The sequence below is a fragment of the Ptychodera flava genome, chromosome 10 (genome assembly GCF_041260155.1).
Source record: "Ptychodera flava strain L36383 chromosome 10, AS_Pfla_20210202, whole genome shotgun sequence".
NCBI lineage: Eukaryota > Metazoa > Hemichordata > Enteropneusta > Ptychoderidae > Ptychodera > Ptychodera flava.
Window position 1 is genome coordinate 6,273,229 of NC_091937.1, and position 25,064 is coordinate 6,298,292.

The 25,064-nt window shown below is 38.4% G+C and overlaps 1 protein-coding gene and 1 long non-coding RNA gene across 2 annotated transcripts in view; both read right to left on the bottom strand.

The window, feature by feature from the left end:
• Positions 1–25,064, bottom strand: part of LOC139141862 (probable U3 small nucleolar RNA-associated protein 11) — a 248,198-nt gene that overhangs the window by 177,478 nt on the left and 45,656 nt on the right. The window lies entirely within an intron of this gene.
• Positions 143–16,446, bottom strand: LOC139141394 (uncharacterized). Its single transcript, XR_011554164.1, has 4 exons — positions 16,351–16,446; positions 9,371–9,553; positions 1,244–1,544; positions 143–630 (listed from the first exon to the last, which is right to left on the bottom strand). It is a non-coding gene; the product is annotated as an uncharacterized lncRNA (long non-coding RNA).

A 25,064-nucleotide genomic window follows, 5' to 3' on the forward strand; every position in this document is an offset into this window, starting at 1 on the left:
TTTGAAGCGCATGTTATATGAAACACTAAATTTGTTAAACTCTTACTACGTAAAGTCACTTAAGCGTGTGTATGTTCATAAAACTACATCCAACAATAGTCAACACACGTTTAAGTTCATTTTCTTATTTACTTGCCTCTCCAATGGCAAAGTAGAGCTGCGATAGTTTAATGTCATCTCCTCCCTCGCATGACTTGAAGAAAATCATCTCTCCCGTGAGTGGGAGAACTGAACTTGCGTTTGCTGGACTTTGACATTCCAGTGATTGTCTTCATTTGGACGATACTGATGTTTGTTGATTGTACTTGTTAATTTAAACTCCTTTTCAGTTTCTGGACTTAGCTCATTGAAAATCGTGTCTCCATTCATCAATTGAACTTTAGACGAATAGCATGTCCCGCACTTCCGCACGTATCTCTGGTATTTTTCTCCTTTTTGATGATGTCTGCAATTGGCCGGTTTGAGCTATCTACCAAATCACACAGCAATATGCATTCGTAACTGTTGTCTTGGAGAAGGACGATATGTAACTGTTGATGTCCCAATATTCTGTATTCGGTAATCATCTTCCATAGCTGGCAAATCAGGGTTCGGCTCTCTTGGAATTTGTCACGAAGCGTCGACCAAAACCTGTCGAAAAAATTAAGCAATGAATGCATACATGAACACTCACTGCAAGCGTTCTTTGAAAGGTATCATAATAAACTTATCTGTGAATTAGATATATGAGGAAAGATCAACAAATAGAAAAACAACGTTTCAACATGAAATTCGGTGGGGGCAAAAGAATACTCCATTACAAAAATTTAAAGCAAGGCATTAAAAAAGGTGAACGACGATAGACCCTGGCCTTTAATAATTGGTACAGCTGCCATTTTTACATTTAATACTTACTACATACTACTTGTTTTTATAGTGATACATTCCGAACGACTTTAAAAGTAACTGACCATACCTTTCTTTCAATATCTCCGATCGCCAAAATCTAAAGGCAGCAATCTTTAATTCTTTTCTTGTATCATTAATCTAAAAGTTTTCATATAATGTGAAAGTTAGGAAAAAATGATGAGTCGTTTACAGTATATCTAGTAACAGTTTGGTCTTTTTAATAGTTTGAAATACAGCATGTGTTCTCGTGTTCTTATGGTCTTCCTTCCGAGGCTGCCACGGGTATTATATGATTGACTTTGTATCTATCGCTGGACGTATGACCTCTTTTTTTTCCATGGATTGTAAAGCTTACCCGCTGAAACACTTCATGGTGATGCTCCACCATACCATCTTCGACAGAAAGGACACTTCCTCAGTGACATCTTTCCATTCACCGTTTCCCATTTCATCTTTACCAATACGTAGTTCAGTATTTCAGCAGGAACGTTGGGAATATCAGGTGGTAGAGGAATATTGAGAATAACAGGTTGTTTGACATGCAACGTATCCCTGGTACATCTGTTTATGTACACCATAGCACCAAAAGTTGCACTTGTAAAGACGTCGTTCTTTGCGTAAACATCGTTTAAAAGTGTTTCATTCAAATGATGAACCTGTAGAATAATTGCAGAAAAACAGGGAAAACTTAAATTTTTAAAGGATTACAAACCGAAAATCTTCTAAAGTTTCATGTTCGAAGTTTCTCGAGAATGATCTCAAGCATGATATGCGGCTTAAAACAGCATTTCAAGGAGTTCTGCCGGTTTTTGAGGTGAAAGATGACATAAGCAAATATATTTTAACCACACCAAACACTGTCCAAAGGTGAGTAGACAATGCAACATTAGATAAACACTGACCATGCGCTCTTTTAAAGCATAGTTTCTACGTGGTATTCAATGATCTTTGAAACGGATCATATGAAGTTTCTACTTTAACATTAGTAGTAGTGGCTTAATTGAGTGAAATGTACAATTGTATTTGGTTCGAACCAACATGTTTATGATGCTAGAGGAAGTATCAGTAGACTGAACATTGTCACCATCGATTGCCTGTGACACTTTAACTTATCCAACCTCTTGTTGTTTAATGCTTGTTACTCCAGCTCGCCTGGGAGAATCAAACAAAACACCCCCTGCCATACACATAGGTATTGCCACTGATCGGCGTGTGAGGGCGCCGTCCGCCCCGCGAGGCCCAGAAGGTTTACCAGTATGTGCAGTACTCGTTCCCACAAAGACTAATGCCTGCATTACTTCTTGAAACTGGTCAGTTACCCCTTTGTCTTTGTGACTTACACTACATGTACTTGATGTTGGAAAGGCTTACGAAGCATGTTTAGCTTGTGTCTCTTCGACATTTTAGTTCATTCGCTCATGATGATAAACATGTATTTTAATTGAAATTTCTGTATCGGTAGAATGCTATGGATGAAATTTGTATGAAAAAACATACATGTTTTCTTCATGAGTTTATAAGTCTAAGATAATTACTGTAAAAATCAAAACTTATTTTTGAATGTCCTAAAGGTACGTATTATAATGCAAAGTATATCCGGCATGATGAAGATATGTAGCATCTTGATGAAAAAAAATTCTAAGCTTATAAAAATAATAATTGTACAGTGCATTGAACATTTTTACACATGTTGGAAATCTTGGGTATCAGTACAGTCAGTAATGGGAAAACAATCGTAACCTCAACTTACTTAATAGATTATAATAAACTGTGAGTAAATCATGCAACAAAAAGCAGTTCTGTCTTTATTGAAGACAAATTACTGATAGGAAATTTACTTATTTTAGATCAAATTTAGTAATTGTTATTTTTGTCTGGCTGTGTATTTTTGATGATGTTGTTGATTTTTTTGTGTGAAATTTCCTGTCTGTTTCTTATTGTAGCTGTTGTGTAATTGTTTTTGTATTATATTTTTATTTCCAAACGAACCTGTTATTGGATGGGTCAACCTGTTGGTTCGTGACAAAAGAAATAAATAATAAATTTCAATTAAGATTCGTAAATTTTGTAAACTTTTTAAAACCCACAAGAAACTCGGTGTAACCTATGGAATTTTAGGCTTCAATATTTCTCAGTACAGGAGTAAAACATCCATGCAAAGAAAAGAATCATTGGACTCCACGTGTCGTGCCCGAAGAGTCGTCTTTACTTTTACCCCAAAACTGTTTTGTAAACAAGTAATAGTATCACAAACGGCTCTAAAATGAAATTTCATATCTTGAGTTTTTGTTCATGACGATGAGTGCTTTTACACTCTAGCCCACTATTCACATTCGCGATACATAGGCGTTCGGCGTACGGAAAGCCACAAAAACACCATGAAAATTTACTCCGCTGTATAAAGTACACGGTACGGAGAACTAGCCTACCAAAACGATCATCATATATGGCCAAGACTCTATCCGATGGATGTGAAATTTCAAATATACAATAACACGCCTTTTCATCAAGTTGACACGATGTGTGTGACCATATGTTACGTTTCGCTACTCACCGCTTCTCTAAAAAGTACTAACCCATTTTTGTTCCTGTTATTTGAATTCCAAATGTTCATCACACGCCAAAATCAATATGGCCAATATCAGTTAACCATTGCATCGAGTATCGACCGCAGCAGGCATCACAATGCAGCCCCGTTGTGCAAGTTTCATGTACAATGTAGCAAATTTTATTACCATGCCCTGTCCGTCCAACAGTAATGGTTTGTTTACATGGCCTTGAATCTGAATATCACAGCGTCGTAAATATTGTAAATTTACAGATAAAATGTAAATCACGATTTGTGTAAAGGTCATAATCAACCACAAAATAAACTGGAGAACTTGCGGGCCAAGTTCAGACCTCCTTTTAAAAAAAAACACACCGAATATGCAAAACTTTTACTGCGCGACTTTTACTGGGAGTGAGCCGCAAATGTACTATTCACTGACAAGAACAAACACCGGAACGTCCTTGGCATCGTCGTGTCGAGCTTAAAAGATCCGATATTTCCCAAATGAAACCAGTTATCATGCTTACCATAACAATCTCCATGGTGTTGTACGAACCGGTAACAGTGGAGAAATAGTAACATGTGAGTTAGAACTGGTTTGACCAGATCAGAATGGTCGCTTTTACTTAGGGATGGATCATTAGATCTCGGGGGGGGGGGGGGTGGTCACAATCAGATTGTGAAAAAAAAAATTTTACAGGTGTAAATTTCTGAATTTTTTTCAAATTAGCAAAGATATGCAATTTTTTTCTGCGTAAATTATCGGAATTATATTTTTTAGTTTGACGCTGTCTGTTAAGGGGCTGTGGTCAATTAAAAAGCAGCGCACGATAAACGTGATCCTTCGTTTCGATCGAGACCCCTACCCCCTCCCTAGAATTGAAATTCCGTACTGTGAAATCGAAACTTAATGTACTTTTGGCTCACGCGAAACGAAATGGGCTTTTGCCCCCTCCCCCTAAAACGAAGGAATTACATTTGTTGTGCGCTGCTTTTTTTATTCACACAGCTCCTCAGAGGATACAGTGCTCATTTGGTACATCCCTGTAAGAACGTCACCGTCACCAATGCAACTAAGATTGTGTGCTATAGCTCCAACGTACATATGACCTACTAGTGATTTCTATGGCGGATAGATTTCGCAAAGTGTTGCAAATTATTTTGCAGACTGTTGCAGTCCTACCTACAAGAAATATGTTTTTGTACATCTTTTAATTTTGACAGTCCTTGCCCCTGCAGCTCTTCCAACCAAATGGACAGATAGCCACAACTTCTCCTATGTTGGAACAAACAGTATTCAATATTGATATGGCCCTGTTTGTGTACAGCAAGGAGTATGGTAAATGATTAGGGCAGAAAGTCAATTATCCACAACATGCCATAACATATTTCCTTTGTACACTGCCAAACCAAATACTGGGCATTTAAAAATGATCTGGTCAGGACAAGGCACTAGATCTTTGTATTATAAGAAAATAAAAACTGCCAAACTTCCATCTCGTTTCCCTTTAATAAATAAATACAGTTTGATTGGAATCAATAGACTAATGCCACACTAGCACCGTATGAAAAATGTATCCTGGGGATTAGAGTAGCTTAATATGTGAAATATCAATTCCTTTCCATTTTAGTATTTACTAGTGATATTCAATTGAAGACAACAAAACTTCTGTTTGATTAGGCCATATTTAAAATCATCCAATTATTTTTCGTATTGAGGGCAACACAACATAAACTCAACAGCACCACACCTCATACTACCGATGGCAATTGTGTTTGGTATGTCTTAGAATGACTTCATTATTCAGGAGAAGTGAAGAAAAAAATTTCCAATTAGTAACAGCTATTGCCTTGAAATAAACCATAGACAGTAGAGTGGGTAATAAACTGACATTGTTATTCCACATCACTATTAAGACAACACAATTTTGAGAAAGAAAATATCCTGGACAGGAGAGCTCCCGCATCCCTGCAACGACTAAAAGACTGTACTGAGGTGCACAGCTGTGAACCCCTTAAGTACTGGCAAAAACATACCTCTGCTGCAGAGATATCATAATTATAGCTGTGACAGAGAAGCATGAATATTGTACATCTATGCTGCTGTTGAAGAAACTGGGAATACTGAAAAGGCATGAGATACACCCTGTTGCATGCCTTCAAGCACTACAGCATGTACATGTTCTCTTTTTTTTCTCCCATCACTGTAACAGCCATGTGCACACCACTGTAGCAGTCCTTTTCTCAGTAGCAAAGGTGTGGGGCAGTCCTGTATCAGAGTTGCGCAAATAGCTACTACATGGCTGATTTCTCTACGGAAGCTTATTAGGGCCATGCATGCTTTTTCTTTTTATTCGTTTTCTCTTCTCATTTTTATTTCGTTGTTATTTTAGTAACTTTGGTTATCCATGCGCATTTTTAGAGTTCTCATTCTTTATTTTGATGCTATTTTAGTAACTTTGGTTTTCCGTTTGCATTTTTCATTTGGTTTTCGCTTCTCATTCTTTATTTTGATGCTATTTTTAGTAACATTGGTTTTCCGTTCGCATTTTTAAATTTCATTTGGTTTTCGCTTCTCATTTTTTATTTGATGCTATTTTTAGTAACTTTGGTTTTCCGTTCGCATTTTTCATTTCGTTTTCGCTTCTCATTTTTTATTTTGGTGAAAAATGCGAACGGAAAACTAAAAATAGCATCAAAATAAAAATGAGAAGAGAAAACGAAATAAAAGAAGAAACATGCATGGCCCTAATAAGCTTCCGTATTTCTCACACCTCTATAGAAGAGGTGTGGGAACCTCTGCAACCGATGTAAACAGTACTGCACTAGGCTTCTGATCACAGCCATATCCTAATCTATGATCAACAGCTCTGTCTGGTACATATATGTGAAAACTGTATGCACCCTGTACCTGCTGTAATGTTGTTTCTGCCTCTGTAATATATATGTTGCCAAAATTTCCTGGTCCACAGAAGTGCGCTCTTTTTTGATGCACTAGGCTGCTGGAAAATTCTAGTCCTAAGTTGTGAGCACCTAAGCCGTGTTAACAAACAACAAAAATTTCATACTCACCTTGAATATTTCTTTTTATTTAAAGGATATAGCTAGAATTTCTTTTTACTTTTCAGTTGTATTCCGTTCCCTACAAGTATATTAAACTGCTCAGCTTCAGCTTGACATCACAGTCAGAATGTGTACCGGTATACCTAGTATTGTGACTACCGGTATATAGACAGGTGAAGTTTGATCTACTCCTGATGGAAACTTTCTGATGACACCAAGCCCGTAGAATGTTTTTCCATCATACTTAAGTTACAACTTTTGAAAACTTTGACCATCTTACACCTCAGTCCAGAATGAAGACTATTTCAGACTGGGGACTAAAGACTCATGACTAACTCTAAAAAATAACCTGAAAATCTATAATTTTATTTGCTAATGAATGAAAAGCCACATCACACAGCTTCACTTGTATTTTAGGTATTTCATGGAGCATTGGATTTCAGATAACTCTGATGAAGGACTATCCATATTAATTGTCAAAAAGAATAAAATGGACAAACCAAATTTACAGGTTGTGTTGGCATGCTGTATACTCAGGCCAAAATCTATGTAAAGGCACAACTGCCATGATGGCTCACATTGTCTCTTTTGTGTATTTTGTCAGGTTTTTTAACAAACCTTTGTCAAGAAATTTTAGATCTATTGAAAAAATGCTATTCATTAATTCTGTTTCACACCCCTACCTTTTCCACTTGATACTGCAGGCACCAGTACTTGAACGTTTAGGAATGTTTTGATGGAAAATGTGGCATTTTAAATAATTCCTACAATTACAAATTTTATGCCAAAACAATAGTCACTGTACTAATGCACAGCTGTCCTTTTGTTTCCAAATAAAAAGTTCCATTAACAGACAAAAGATCTATTGTTTATATCAATAGAAGTGCCCATGTCAAGAAATATGCCCCTTTAAGATGCTATGGTTAAACTAGACAACTCAAAATGGAATAGTAGCTGTAGATTATTTCAAAATTTGATCTGTCTGTCTACCACTTGTTCTACGCCTTGATACACATTCAAATTTTCATTTTTCATCTTGTCAACACAGCATGAACATTTGACAAATGAATTTTAGACTAAAATTCAAATGACAACAATAACATGTAAATACGCAAGTGGTATTTACAAGCTGAACACTAGGCATTTCAGCTTGATACAGGGAGGTGAACAAGAAACTGTAGTAAATACACTGACCAAAAACGCTCAAAAATTATTAAAAATTACTGCAGCAACTCTCCCCTTTCTTCAATCACCTTAGAATAATTCCACCGGATAGAAAATTATCATTAAACTAGAGAATGTTGAACTTGAAACCATTGTTTTCAAACAAATGTGAAGTTTCATCGTGAAACATTCTTCCCGTACCGTTAGCAAGACAACCTTCTCCATCCTATTCAAGCCGCTGTACCACGACGGTAGCAGTGATAAGGTGAAGTCCTAGCCGGCAGACAAACTATGGGTGTTCCAATATGTGTATACAGTGGCAGTGAGAAAGCATACTGCTTTGGAAATGAAAGCCATATAAAACCATTGTTTGGGGGAGTTGAAACATCCTTTGGAACAGCCAGTCGAGTCACTCAGCTGTTCCAATATATGCAGACGGCCAAGCACGGGGGCGCTTCAAATAGGCGACAAGGAAATTACTCAATCACATATTGGAGGCTGTGTCAATCCTGTAAAATCTCAAAAATTGAAGATTTTAAGATTTCTTTACAAAGTTGTGTTCTTATTTTTTTTTTATTTTGCAAACCAGTCTGCAGAATTAATTTGATGTTAGCCTGTAAATCAACTGATATATTCGGTATACTTTCAATTCTTCCCAATAATAACTGTACATCATTTCTGGGTTTTAAGTGGACATGTACATTTTACTTTTAAGTTCATTTTTTTTAACGTCGGGACGTTTTCAATAACCTGTTTTTGCACTTATTTATGCAGAATCAATAGCTAAGATGCCATGCAGAAAATAATACTTCATGTCACATGGCAATAGAAGTAGAACTGAAATACCTCCCACGTAATTACTTCTCAGATAAATCATAATATCCAATAGTCTCGACCAATCACAACAATGGAGTTCTGCATCACCAACCAATGTAAAATTCATGTCCTTAAACACTAAAGCCAGAGCGCCAAAATGCATCATTACCTACCTTGTGTACACTTATGCATACGAAAGGCATATGTGGTGTCCACGTTTATGTGTATCTTTATCTACATATGTTTCTTTACCTAAAGAACTGTTCGTCAGATTACAGCCACATTTAGTGGGCAGGTACTGTTTAAAGGCACCCAGTATAATTATTGTTTAATAGATGTGGATACGATAGTGATCGGGATTGAAGAGTTGAAATATTTTGTGACCATGCTTCTCTATGGCGACAGGATCCTTCATAAGCATTCAGAAGAATGGGTGCGCTATACAAAAAGCGTATTTGCTTATGGCAAATACATGAAATGGTCGAGTATCATGTCAGCTTTTGTGGATAGAAACAAAATTTCTACACTGAAGTAATCGCTTATTTCAATATTAAATGATCTTTTGCAGTGAGGGCCAAAAATGCAGAAATACTGCCGGAGATGTTATTATATTCACTGAAGACATTTGTATCACTATCTGGTTTTATAAGAATCAACTTACCTGCATCACTGAATTGATGTCTTTAAATTCAAACGTCCTTCTGATATGCAAACGTTAAAGTTCGTTATTTTTAGGTAAAGGTATCAATTTTGTAGCATGTGTTGGTTGCAAAGGCACTCTTAAAGTCAGATGTATTCACTATGCGTGCTAACACATCAATGTAACATCAAATTCGCCAAACACAATTCTTGCACAATAATTGTAAACGAAATTAACATAGTAAGTACCTCCAGGGTAATCAATATTTCCCCTTCAACAGCTCCTTCAGGAATTTCAATTGTGACGCCAGGGTTGGCTTTGGATACTAAAGTAGAACCATTCTTATCGATGATAAACTTATCCTGGTACGGCTTTGATATTGCAATGAACATCGACAGTTGAGTTACATTCGCCACAATGTATCCAGATTCCTGTTGATGTACATGCAAGATTGGGGTTTAGGGAAAAAATCAGGCAATGCGTGAATTTCATACGATCCTGACAAATTTATACTCACTAGAAATTAAGAGTGAACAATGCGGTGTTCTGAGTACGTTATTAAATTTGTCAATTGCAGCAGTTTACTATACTGGAGTGTTAAAAAAGGGTCAACAATGTGCTCCCATTATCTGAAGTCGGGTATTTGCACTCCGTTCATAGCTTTCCATAAACATTGTTTCTGGAAACACCGCATTTCTATTACTAGTAAGCTGAAGCTTTCTTTAAAAAAAACTTATTACAAAGCAGAGAAATGACACCAACACACATTATGCAGTACTGAAAAGGTAGCACGAAAATTCTGCAGAGAAAAACGATTGTGTTTTTTTATATAAACAGATATGCAATTGACAGTATGAGCTGCTCATAATTTAAACTTCGGGTTTGAATAATTGAAAATTCTTTGTTGAAATGATAACCGACTTAGTTAAGGGGCCGTGTCAATTAAAAAACGGCGGACGACGAACGTAATTCCTTTGGTTTTTTTTTTTTGGGGGGGGGGTAAAGGCCTTTTTCGTTTTGCGTGCGTAAAATCGCATTAAGGATTTTTTTATCATAGAATAGACCATAGACAGTAATGAATAGACCATTTTCCCTTTAAGAATTTTCGTTTCTAGTAGGGGGGGGGGTCTCTATCAAAACGAAGGAATTACGTTTCTTGTGCGCCGTTTTTTAATTGACACGGCCCCTAAATACTGAGAAGCACCGTTTTCACTCTATATGAGATGCTGCAAAGTTTGCAATATGCTTAGCAAAAGCCCCTGCCTTTAATTTCTGATTAATGAATTGACAGTATTTTGGTTGACAGAATTATGCCGTTGACCATGTCCGAGTCAGAGTCAGATATTTCGGAACTACTATATACACTTACTGCCGCCATGATTTTAGAACTCAGAGTGTGAAGCTAAACGTCAGCTGAATCAGTTGATCCTCGGCAGCACAATTGTAGTTTTCGTTGGGTCTCGGATACATACTTCATTGTGCGTACTCATGCATAAGAATTGCCTTAAAAATATTAATTTCATCGGTCATGCTATTATGCGCGCTATTATGCTATTATAATTTACTGAACCATCATGGTTACATAACATTATTATACTCCTACTGCTGTAACCTAGGGATTATTTGCGTATGTGATATTTCGCAGTAAAAGCTGGAGTAAAATATCTATGAGGACGCGGAGTCCAATAACCCAAAGAATTATTGAAAAGAATCATTCTTGAAAAGTCTTTTTAACTTAGATCTCAAAGCTGTTTTGTAAACAATGATAATATCACAAACAGCTTCTACTTTCATTATATAAATGTTACATTACCAAGGCCACATTTGCGAGCTCTTATCCAAAGTTATTCAAAATTATCGATGAAATTTCTTGTCATGAGTTTTTCTTCTTGACGATGTGTGCGTTCACACTTCAGCCCGCTACTCGCTACAGTACGGACGGCCAAAGGAGAGAACTATGGGACCTATCCTCTATATAAATTACACAGCAGGGTGAACCAGCCTACCCAATCGATCGTCATATACGACAGAGACTGCATGTATCCAATGGAAGTGAAATTTAAAAATTCCAGTTACACGCTTTTTAATAAATTGACCTGACAAGTTTGATCGTTTTATACGTATTGCTACTCGCTGCTTCTCTAAAAAGTACTGACCTGTTTTATTTCTTTTTTGATTTCCAAATTTCAGGTACACGCGAGGAACTACATATGTGGACTTCACCATCAATTTTTTATTAAACTTGAGATAAATGAATACTCGAACTGATTTCAGAAGGGATCGGAGAGTGGGATCAACATCGACAACATCAATTCATTGTCGCATCGAGTATCGACGGCGGTAGGCATCACAGACCAGTGTGCGGTCATGATTTCTCTATTTTTTCATTATTATGGTTGATGTGAACAATAATTTGTATGAATGACGAGATGAAGAGTACTATTCAATAGCTGATGGTAGTGACATATTTCATTAATGGCGAATAAGCAAAAAATACTTTGCATGTTTCGTATTCGTTTCTTTTTAGCACTCAAACAACATGTCGGTGACCATTAATTCAGTTGGAATCAGACCACTAATTCATTTCCGCATTCGTTGCATACGAAGATAGTTCGGAAGAAAAGAAGTGCCAGGCTTTGAGTTTTGAGACCTCAAATGATGCAGAGGAGAGCTGACCATTGGTGTTAGACATTTTTTGAAAGAAAACCGCAGGCTGCACTGATTTGGGACTGTGATGTGAAAGAAAGTGGTAGACAGCAGATTTAATCGCCAAACAAACATATCCCTCCGCCAGCCCACCAATACTGATGAATTTTTGCCAAATTTCCACTTCCTGCCATATTCTCTTCGCTAACTCAAAAATTCAATTGACTTGCCCAGACAAGAATTGGACCAGTATACAAGTTGACCTTGTTCTAACACCAGTTAACGGGTTTCAGTTCGCTGAATGTTTTAAAGATGTATTATGTAGCTCAACGCTACCATTGTGGCCTATGGGAAAATAATTAGTGGTCTTGTGCCAGTTGCCGATTACATGCATAGTATATTATGAATCTGCGCATGCGTAGTCAGAAAGCCGCGGGCGCGACTATTACATTATAAAACATTGTTTCCTACAATTAAATATGGCTGCTCGGTTGAACAATTTAGCAGACTAACCCCTGGACGAAGTTAGGGGACTTGTAGAACAGGTGAGAAGATGCGTGCATGTTTGTATCCTGCCTTTCATTGCCATTTCTAAGAGGTGGTAGGACCGATTGTTACTTAACCGTAACAAAAGAATATTTGTTCTTTCAAGGCAAGTTTTCGCGTATTTGAAAAAATATTTCTTCTCCACTAGTTTAATTGCTTAGAGATTTGGTATTAAAGTTCCAATGGAGACATTTAAATTTCAACAATTTTTGACAAGCTTTCTTATCTCGAACCGCTACTCTGATTGGAAGTATACTTACGTATGCATACTTAGCTATGCAGGTCCGTTGTGGTTACCAGATTTTGTTCATATTCTGGCGAAATTTGCCTATATGTATTTGTTGAATAATATTTCAAGTGTTTGGTCAAATATCGTCTTCTCTTTAAAAATGCTGGCCTGATATCTTTTATATATTAATATGCAGGTCCCTAAAGACGACCAAAATCAGACTTTTTAATTTTTTTACAGACTTTGCATCTTTGTATTTTGGGATAATATCTGGCGTTTTCGGTCAAATGCCGTATTTCTCTGAAACTTAGTATGCCGGTTTCTAGGGATAACCTGAGTCAGATTAAATCAAAGCTTTGCGAAATTTGCATAATTACAATTTGGGCAATTTCGCAATTTTGATCAAATATTGTCTCTGCGACTTTTTGCCCAAATGCTTTGAAATTTGGTATGCAGATCCCCAGGGATGACCTGAATAAGATGTCCTCAAGGTATTGGCAGATTTGTATTGTAGGTTAATTTTTGCCATTTTTGGTCTAAAATCCTCTCCGAAATCGCATGTTCAATTAATGTACAACTTGGTTTGAAGGTCTTAGGGATGACCTGAGTATGTGAGATTAGGTCCAAAGGTTTCACGTGAAATGCTTTCACTATTTTTGGTCAAAACATATCTAAAACCACTATTCCAATTGTATGACACTTTCTGTGCAGGTTCTAAGTGATGAAGTGAGTGAGGGAGACTTGAAGCACCTGCTTGTTCAAATAAAAGAGGTATTGATTTTTGAATGGTTTGTACAAAAGAAATTAGCATGCTAACTTTCAAAGGGTATGACCTCCTCAGTTGGTCATTTCCTTGCTTCCTCAAAGTGTGACATTTGTAGTACCTGCAAACTGTGATTTTTACTGCAATTTAACCATGATTTTGAAGCTTTGACTCTCATTTCTCACCGTGCTTCTCATAGATAAAATTAAATAATCCTTGTGTGTTTTAAATTTATGTTGGTATGGAGAACAGAAAAAGCTGTTTCACATAAATTCCTATCCTCTCCTTTAATAATGCATTATTTTCAAATTTATTTTAAATGGAAAATGAGAAAAACGTTTTCAGAATTCATGTAAATATTCTTCTATTTTCTCTACCACAAGAAAATGCCTCTGACTTCAGAGGTGAATCTCCGTTGGTACAAATCAGAATGAATCATGGGCTATTCATAGTGCTGTGTGTCGCGCACATCCAAATAAAGGTACACCAGGCCGAGGTGTGCACCCCGGCCTGGTGTGCCCTTATTATAAGCACGTCCAGACATACCACTTAATTCAGCCTGTGCCGGCCATGATTTAGCATCGTCGTAAACCACTCGCCTCTTTACGGCAGCAGGTACGCACTACCTGGAAGAGGCCGTGGTTGATTTAGCAGGCATTCGCGGATTTCCATCGCTGCTTCCAGCGCCGGATGAACGGAACCAATCAAAAAGTTCGTTCCATAAAACTGTATAACGCGTCCAGTGCGAGCGTTTTGTAACTGACGTTCCTTTGCTTTTTGTTACACCATTTCGGCGTTAGGGTAAACACAAGTTGCCGTTTCCTTTTTTCCGCTCTGGAGTCTTCGGCGGCAAGTTCATAAACTGGCTCTATTGCAGTGGTTATTTGTAAATGTTTTATCTAGATGTCGTAATTGATTGCCTTAATTGTTGCTATAGTTTCACGCATTTTTGACATCTGAATTTGTGTAGACACAGCGTGCAACAAAACCCATTTTCTTGCATGTACTTTGCAATAATTCGCACAACAGATTTGTTGAAACGACTTTTGAAGTTCTTTTGAACCGCCCCGCCACACACACAAAAAAACGAAATACGAACACTACCCGACAAACCTTCGTAAAACAATTCGTGATTGGCTAAATCTGATGTCATATTCGTTTCATACTTCAGCGGTTTCCAAGCGCAATCTGCCATATCCTGATTTCTGCATAGGTTCGAAGAATGGAAATGATGCTCTGGCTCGCGAGAATGAGATTTTAAGTCGACTCAAAATTACAAATGTGGGCGTCGGACCAAGGCCGGCGTAATTTAGGCCGGGTTCCAAGGCGGGCCAAGGGCCGACTCAGAATTTGCTTTGGGCCAAAATTGTGTGTGCGTACGCGTTTACACCAACCCTGGGCCCAGTTCGTGCGCGCTCACTGTTAGAAATGTATCAGGGGAGAGGTGCACGACGTGATTGGCTGAAAATATTGACTAATTTGCATAATATAAATAATTCAAGAGTAATAAAAATATTGATTTTTTTCGGAATTTCGACATTATTTAAATTTCACACCAACTTTCAATTGCGAGTAGTTTGGGACAAAACCATCACCTAATTGTAAGGTTGTTCGCATGCTACCCCTGTTTTCGGATTGGCCGATTACGTTGTACGACTGTGTGAAGAGATGTGATAACATGCGGTTTTCTACTTTATTTTAAATACCGCAAGTCTCCATACTGAAATATATTGTAGACAAATTGTCAGATTTCCGTCTAGAACGATTGCTCCAAATTCCTCCACCCTCATTTAGTCACCCCTGATGTTCAAAGTTAGCTAATTAATATGCAAAATCGGCAACATAACGTACTACAGGTAAAAAATCAGGTGACTGTGATGTCAGATGTCAACATTGCATCTTTGTGGTTACGAGCTCCGGGACGCTGGACATAAGTATAAAAATGGGCAAAAAAATGAGTAAGAGTAAAGATTTACGGAGCTGTTAGCGTAAGGGTAGAGCCTGGGACTCCATCTTTTTCAAGGACGTTACTTAACTTTAGATGGAAACCTCACTGCTGGAGTAGGGGCAACATACTTTCACTTTGGCCTACGACAACCCGAAAGTTTTCACTATGACGTATCGTGCGAACTAACGGTCACTGCCTTCGATCAACGCAACAGTGCCCTCTCGTGCACATCCCCCCTGAAAAGTTTGAACGTGCACAAAGGTCAGAGGTCATAATATCATAAAATTTACGTCAGCCAAGTGCCAGAGATGGACAGATGTGTGGACGCGGACCGAATTTATCGCTGAAGCAGGATTTTCCATCTGGGCCCTGGTCAGGCGTATTGTACAAAGTATTAGATTAGTCTGGTTCCCTGCCCCTTTCTACCGCTGGCTGCGCTACACTCACGAAAAGGGTCAGGTATGCGGCAGCCATTTTGCCCAGTTTTGGGCAAAATGGCGGATGCGCGTGGCGCGTGATGTCAGGCTGGAATGTTCGAAATGACTGCGCCCTTGACAGTAACTCAGCAACAAAGTAGAGGGGCAGTTACATGAACATTACACAAGTCTTCAAAAATCAATCTGTTTCATTGTGCAAAACGTCGTACGAGGTGATATATTTGTGAATTGAAAGAGCGTACTTCATCCGAATGACAGAATCGAGTTAGTCTTTTGTTTGTTTTTGAAATTTGAAATAACATATAACTCTGCAGCGGACGCAGCAGACGCAGGTGCTCCCCTTAGCCAATCGACATGTTCCACAGTGTCGTCCAATCAGTGCCGTGAATAGACTGGCACATACCTGACCCTTTTCGTAGAAAGGGGGCAGGGAACCAGACTAAGTATTAGATGTGCACGACATGTTTCGAATCCATTAAAGAACACGGAAGCGCGTGCTGCCAAATCTATTTCAAGAATCGGCAGCGTGTGCAAGTGGGGTACAGATCTAGAATCGGCGAAATTGATCAGAAAAGTTTATTTTTAGAAGAGTTTCATTTATTTTTTCTGGTAAATATAACGACAACTTTATCATATTAATGCCTTTGTTGAATGCCTACCTGAGTAAAGCAGTGACTATCCAGACATTATCCAAATAAACGTCATTCCAAATATTTAGAGTTGTGGAAGAGCGACGTTCCTTGCAGCCGAGCTTGTGCGCGCGCATTCTAGAACATCAGAACATAAACAAATGACATATCGATCTAGCCTTCCAGAGGGCGCCGTGCATGACCTTTGGCCTTCTGGGACGCGTCCACTTGTAGCCCGAAGGTCATACATGGCGCCCTCTGGAGAGACTAGTATCGATCAACAATAAGCCCCTTCATGATTTCGCGTACCAACGTTCTATACCCTCAGTGCTATGCGCATCTGGTGGCTTCGAGGGTACCACTTTGCGCATATCGCCTATTCTTTAACACAGGTCTACCATGGTCAAATTCATATTTTGCCTGTTTTCAGACTCGTTTTATAAAACAATGAGCTAATTGGTCATTTTGTACATGACTACGTAATTTGTAGCTGTTGAATGCAATTATTTGCAATTTACTCAACAATTTTATGCAATTCTGGTATAAATGTCTGCAATTCACGTTTATTTAGGCCTACAGCTGCATCAGTGGGGATGTAGTAGTCGGGTGGGAAGGTAGGGTTCCCATGCACCCCATGGATGTATTTTCAACCTACATTTTTGTGATCCTTAGGGTTGTCTAGTAAATGAATTTTGATGTTCCCAAAATCAAATATTGTCCCATGATGTCATTTGGCGGCCATCTTGGTGGCCATCTTGGATTTCATCAAAACCGCTTTTTTGATATAACTTTATAATTAAGCATCGCAGGAAGAAAACTAAACATGTTTTGGGTAATTTCGGCGCAATGAATCGACTTAAAAGTACTTTTTTATGATTCAAACAATTTAAATACCCTACAATCAGTACAAAACCTTGAAAAAGTCTACACTTCCCAACCGCAAACTGTACATCATGTTATCGCAATCATACGCACTAAGAATCAGGTCAAAATTAGTTAATACATGGTCAGTTTTTTTACAAACACAGCCAAGAATAGCACACAACAGACGTTAAGGCACCGGTACACACAACAAGGTCAAATCCGTGAAAGAAAGACATATGGACTACTGGAAAAAAGCCGAGAAATGATGTCAGGTGTTTCGAAAATAGTAACCGTATCCTTCCCAATATGTTGCACCCGCCATATATCGATCTGTACGTCAAAATAGGTAGTAGTCACCAACTGCAGACCAATGTCACCGATGCCGCCAGTGATCATTTGTCGAAGAGAGACATCATACTTATCTACCAGTGCGTGATATCTACCAAAGAAGCGTTTGATTTTAGAGACAAACCTTTCCTTGGTGTAAACTTGAATGAACAGTTGTGAGATGGATGGCTATCTCTCTGCAAAATCACTATATGAACTGCATGCTCTTGCATATCGAATCAGCTGGGAAATGTATACTCCATAAGCTGGTGAGAGTGGAATATTACTGATTAGGTTTGGAAACTGATGATAGTGTCATGATGCAGTTTTAACATTTGAGACCTTTTTCTATGATTACGTAAGAGATTGTTCACCTTTATGCTTTTTAGTGTTTTGACTGATATCTCCTTGACCCAGAGTAAACATGATTGAGTAAGTGAGAGGCATTCTCACGTAGCAGGAGAGAATGTTTCCTTAAGAACAATGAGATGACGTATTCTTTTAGTGTTAATGTTATTAACTAGAAATTAGTAGTCTTGACTCTCTCGGTTGCAAAAGCATTACGATAGTACCGGGTACCTCAGTGGCTGTGTTGGTGGAGATTTGCTCTCAGCTTTCGGTTATGGATGTTTTCCATAGTAGAAATGGAAACGACCAGAAAGCGGGAAAGTAACAGAAAAGTCATGTTCGTGACAAATGGTGGAAGATCCGAGTAAACCAGTAGAGACTGAAGTCGTAACAATGGTGATAGAATCCGGGTAATTAGAGCCACGGATGAAGACAGGTTCCTTGGATGAAGCTTGAAACTGATGATTTGATGACCGCCTTCAGGAAGAGTTGGTTTGACGGACATCAGCGACGGATGGATAGACCTGATCAGCTACGTTAGATGTATGTACAGAAAGGGGCGAATACGTGTTCTGTTGCTGTGAGGCAGTCGTATGAGAAATGACGGGATGGGCCACAGAATCATCAAGAGTACAGAGACAATAATGGTGAATATAGGGAACTTTTGATTTCGAAAATGAACTCTGATCGTAGTTTGGTTGATATTCGGAATTGTTTGATTACGTAAGAAGTGTGTTATTGCCGACTGCATGCTGAAGTCTTTGCTCTACCAGTGCGATCGTTGTAGACAGTGATCGTTTTCTATGGTCTGACCCTTTCTTAATTTTAAAGACTGCAGTGTAAATGTAACCTACTTTGTGTTTTAGTTGGTGTGGATGTTGTAGAGTTTTTATGATTTTTTCCTATGACCAGACGGAATTGGTCACGTGTATGAAAGCGGTTTAAGTTCATACACGTTTGAAAGAAGGACTTTGCACTGTTATGCTCCTGTACGATGAGTTTTGACTTTATATTCGGAGAATTGTCTGACTGAGTGGAGTTGACTTCACACTGTTCAATGTTTCACGGCATAAACCGGACATGTTTGAATGACTGTAAAGACAAGTATTGACTTGATATGCACGGCTTTGTTATTGATTTACTGTGGTTGATTTTGTAGAATTGCGATGATTCTGACGATTTGCTCGATTATTCGTTTGATTTTCTCTGGCGCGATTGTGCTTGATTCATTCTAAACGAAGAAGAGAGAAACAACGACTAAAAAAAACAGGACAAGTATTACCGCGATTTTAAGTGTTTCATGTTGTCCAGCGAGGACGCTGGTTATTAAAAGTGAAGGAGAGTGTCATGCGGCATTTTTTACTGTTTTAGACTTCTCGGGTTTTTACGTAATTCTCATCGGGTATCCGGAAATTGATTATGACTTTATATAAGATGATGACGGAACATTCACTGTTCACCCAATGATTGATTGCCATTCCTCTAACTTGTTTTGTTGTTCAATGCCATTCTTCTAACTTGTTCTGTTGTCCAATGCCATTCCTCTTAAACTTGTTTTGTTGTCCAAATGACAAAAGTAGTGTGTTAGTGACAGTCAAAGAGAAGAAATATGTTCTTACAGGACCCAAGACATCCTTTACAAAGTTTTTATTTTTCTTTGTAATTATATTCTCTTTTTGAAGGTGTAGGCTAGAACTTGTAGTATTCATTAGCTGTGACAGGTGACAGTGAACTAACAACCATAGCATAGTTATCACTACATTAAAATATTGCGAGACTTGAGCGAGAAAGTGACGCTTTCTTGCAATTTTGTGATAATCTCTTGTTTTTCTTGCCGCCGCCGGTCACTGGTGATCATTCTTTAATCAATCTAATTTGTTCACATTGCAAGGTGATGCACATAATCATTTCACACGTACTACTGTCCGTCACGATTTTTGTGTTCCAAGATATTCATCTAAATTTTGTCAACGTAGTTTCCAATATCGTGCTGCCAAAGTGTGGAATGTCATACTTATCGAAATTAGACAAGCTGTTACTTTGAATACTTTTAAAAGTGACCTAAAACTTTTTGTTAAAAGAAATGTTCCCTTATAGGTTGCATGTTTTCTTGCTTGACCTGTAGATTTTTCTGCTTGAGCCCCGATGAAAATTACTGTACAAGTAATTCGGCAGCTCATAAAAAGTGTAAATAAATAAATAAATAAATAAATTGAGAAATGTACTCCTTGGTGAGAATCAAATATGAAAACAGATTCCCACCGGTGAGAATTGCAATTCTCACAGTGAGAATGTATCATTAAATGGGTCAGCTCAAGACTGTGTTCAGATGTTAGGAAAGAGAACCCCAAACCCTATGACCACAGACAATGCTGGGAAAAGACAGAGGGCGGTATCTTGGGGCCAGTTTGGTCATGCAGCCCTATCTAACCCCTTGACTAATCGACTTGCGACAGGAAACTTGAGAGGATGAAGAAGAGGAAGGGTATCCGGAAATTGATTATGACTTTAGATAAGATGATGACGGAACATTCACTGTTCACCCAATGATTGATTGCCATTCCTCTAACTTGTTTTGTTGTTCAATGCCATTCCTCTAACTTGTTCTGTTGTCCAATGCCATTCCTCTTAAACTTGTTTTGTTGTCCAAATGACAAAAGTAGTGTGTTAGTGACAGTCAAAGAGAAGAAATATGTTCTTCAGGACCTAAGACATCCTTTACAAAATTTTCATTTTTCTTTGAAAGAAGCTCAGCCAGCGGACCTCTTCATGCATTGCCTATTGTGTCAGTTCGGAAAAATGTTCGAAAATGGCAAAATTTGACACCTATTTCATGCCTGGTGAGCAAAGGGCCACTTCGCAACCGAGACAAGCAGTGGTACAATGAAAATCACCAGTGCTGCAACGCTAGTTTCACTTAAATGTTTAATTGATGATAGGACACACTTATTTTATCAGGCTAACACAGTGAGCATGTTAAACCGAATCTGCCGCTTTCTAATCATTTACTTCGGTAGTCCAACGGGCCAGAGTCCCATTTACATGCACCGTAAAAATCAACTGTAAAAAACATAACTGAGCAGAAAGACACAACGATACAAAAAATAAAAGTGCCAGAATTAACGCCGGTATTGGGCAAAAATAAGTAACAAAGTTAACACAAAAAGCAAAAGAGAGACAAACACAGAAGAACTTAAAAGCAGACTGTTAGGATAAGTCTACGAAAGCTAAAAACTAGGCTAGACAAAGCAATGGGTGGGTCTACTTTTCAGACTTCAATAAAATTATTTATCACATACATAGATCCACTTATTACCAGAGTATGCCATCGAACTATGGTAATATGGTGCAATGAGAATTCATATTACCCTACTTCTGACGTCACCAGCCGGAACTAATTTTTGGCACAGTGCCGTGAAATTTGTAAGCAGCACTGAACTAACATTACCTTTAGTACAATTCGTCAACCAATGTACACGGTCTACAACACGTAGTCACAACAAGCTAATTGATCACTCTCTTAGTATAAACATCGACAGAAATGCAGTACGTTTCGTTCCAGTCAGGTCTTGGAAAACACATTGTGGCAGCGGCATCGCAGGTTGTATCGTATACCGTGAACGTCACTGTCAATGTCGTTGGATCGTAAGGTTTTACGTCGCACATGCCGTCATGTCGAAGGGCTGAGGTATTTACTCGTTTACTTTGGTTTCATTCCTAGTACAAGATAAATTTACGCCCTCTACTTCACGGTGAACCTCAACTCGATCGACTTTGGTTGGCCGACAGGTTTATGTTTTGAGATTGTTCAAAGATCGTTCATTTTGCCATGATATTCGGAGTACAAATATAATTGAATGAAAAATAAAACGAACGCAGAGATGCATAATTTTCTCGTCATTGTGATTTTATTATCAATATTCCGATATTTTACACGAATTGCATGACCGTACGTACGTTGTGTTTAATTGCAACGTTGCAAATAGTCACACCGCTCTACGACTACACGCGGTTCGCTAATCGTTCAGAATATTTCTAATTTTTATGTCGATTGTACTTTACCTTTCAATAAAACCTTGATCCTGGCAATACTGCAGCTCTTAATTTCATCCTTTCTCGCCAAGGACGACCATTTACTCATTCAACTGTCGCTAACTATCGTCCGAAATGTCAATGTTTACAATTGTGCCTCGCGACTCGGTGACCTGAATCAGCTGTCAGCGGGGACCGCATAACATCGCCCGCTTCGATTTGACATGATGTAGTTCCAAATTTCATCGTGACAATGACAGCGTTCAGTTGAAAAAAAGTAATCAATGGATCTATGTATGTGATAAACATATAATCTCCCCGTATTCCTCACTCTTGTGACGCCATCGAAGACTCGTGATTCCCCCACTTAGCTGTATCCCTCCTCGCCTTCGGCTCGGAGGGATACGGCCGCTAAGTGGGGGAATCACTCGTCTTCGATGACGTCACACTCGTTCGGAATACGGGAAGATTATATATAATTATACACCTTTAAACACAGAATGCTTTCTTAAATGCTTTCTGCTGCTACATACACGAAACGTAACATGATATGTCGTAGCAATCTACTAGGCACATTGAATCACAACTTTGAAAGAAGATACTTATATATAATCCCATGATATTTTTCTTAGTTTGACGTCATCGTGCACGAGTGTTTTTTCGCTGACCGTACAACTTCGAGCCGGAGGCGATCAGTTGTACGGCTCCGCGAAAAAACACGAGTGCACGATGGCGTCAAACTAAGAAAAATTCATGGGATTATATATTTATCACATGAACAGTTTTCTTACTTTACGGTAAATGAAATAAGGCAAAAATAGCTCTCTACATTGCCGAAATATTCCAGCGTGTGGAATTTTATACCACGGGATTTCTTTCTTTCCTGTCTGCGCATTAGCTGTGAAGCGTCAGTGATATGCAAATTACTTTCATTGATAAATCGGAATCAGAAAAAGGTCGATCCCATTACCTGCGAGAGCAACCAATCAGACAATAGCAGTCAGTCACGTGGACGAAACTTTTGCTACATCTTATCTGTCAATCATTATTTTGTCGTCGGTCAGGTCAAATTTCAAGAACGCATCTGTGTGGAGGCGACGTCTCGGTTGAGCGATCAACTCCTGCTCGTCGGGCTCTGGGAACTCGATGTAACGACGTTTAAACTTAGTCATGTTGTAAAAACGTTGGAAGAAATGGGCTGAGTTTTTTCATCAGTTTTATTTAGGAAATCTTTTCCGTCGACTCCAAACTTGTTAGCTAGACGGAATAACTCGCGAATATTTTCATCGAGTTGTTCTCGCGATGTGTTACCCCTCGCCCTCGGCCCTGCATTTTTTATCGTGTTTTCTGCTGTTTTCGAAGCAGCGAAATATTCCGAGGAAGGCACAGACGACAGAAAATTTGTCCCCACGTTTCCGCTATTCCCCCATCCTCCCAGTAAATATCGTCTGCAGGTACATTTTTGAAAGTTTATTTTATTTTCGTTGTCGAGTATTTTGATCTGATGGCCGAACGCCGTGTGCGTTGACGTCATGCGTCGTAGGTGTCTGTGAGTTGACATGAAAAAAAAATACTAAAGCGGTCAAAATCACGCGTTGATTTGTTACTAAATTTATTTTATTATGTTTCGTGAACTGCAGTCACTTTGCATGCATTGTGCACGGAAGTTGACTTGTGTTTACGGTAAGATACTATCATGACTATATAGAGCGTAACAGTGAAAATAGTTCCGGTAGAACAGGGGTGATATGGATTTTTGATCTGTCCTATCCCCTCTGTTCTACGTCACACAGGTGGCAATCTGGGCCAGTTCATGTGATAAGGACAGTTATAACAGAATCATCCAAAAGTTTGCGTCTCCCCACGAGAGACGAATGTTTAAAACTATCCCACAAACAATTATAATCCGACGAAGTTTAAAACTATCCCACAAACAATTATAATCCGAACTATATTTGACATCGATTTTAAAACATAAAAACTTCACGAATTTCTGCCGTACAAGTTCAGTTTTTCAATGTAAGTTTTCTGCCAAGGAGACAAAATAGTACAACGGTACTCTAGATGGCTTCTCACATGGCAAATGTACCAATTCTTGAAATTTTAAGTATTATTAAACTTGGTAGACATACGCTTTATAAACCATAAGATTTTAAAAGCCCTTCTGACCGTAGTAGTTATAGTGGAATTACATGTAAACGTCACGTTAACTGAGTAAAATACCAAGATCATTTACACTTTTTGCAAGTGGATTCCCATTCATATTCACAGTGAATAGAACTAATTTTGCTGGTGAAAGTAATGACATCACACTTCTGTATATTAAGTTCTAGTTTCCAAATGCACCATCGATACAAGGCATTTATACTTGATTGAAGGGCAAAAATATCATCCTGAGATCTAATCGTTCTGTAAAGTTTAGCATTGTCAGTGTAAATTACGCATAATGAGCTTCGATGATTAAGAATGTCGGGCACGTTATTAACATATAGTATAATTAGAAGTGGTCCAATCGGGGAACCTTGAGGAACACTTGATATAACACAACAAGGTAAAGATGTTTTGTTCTTGATGACCACATGCTCTGTTCTACTATCGAAATATAACTTAAGCCACAACAAAACTCTACCATTAACGCCATAAGTACTCAACTTGTGTACAAGAAGAGTATGTGACACAGCATCAAAATATTTACTGCAATTGTTGTAAACACTAAATGTATGTTTATGTCGAGCAAACGCCAAAATGAACTGAGACCAACTTTGCTAAAATTTCCCTAGCAATCTTCTAATATCCCCGGGAAAACACCAAAGTACTTTTAATTTAGTCAGTGTTTTAGATAAACATACACTGTGCCTGCTGTGTTATTACGTCCAGTGATAGGGAGATCGAATGGCGATGACACAGTAGGCGCAGTGCATGTTTACCTGAAACACTGACCAAAGTACTTGCTTTCCTAGGGATATTGGAAGATTGCTAGGGAAATCGATAGGGACTTAGCAAAGTTGGTTTCTGGTTCATTTTGGCGTTTGTAACGGAAACTTCTACAAATAGTTTTGTAGTTACCGCATCGGTTAACCAATTTTGCCTGAAATTGCTGCCATAAGGGTCCACAACCTGAAAGGGAGGTCATTGGACAAAATAGAAGCATAATTTTCTTCTGCAAACGGCTC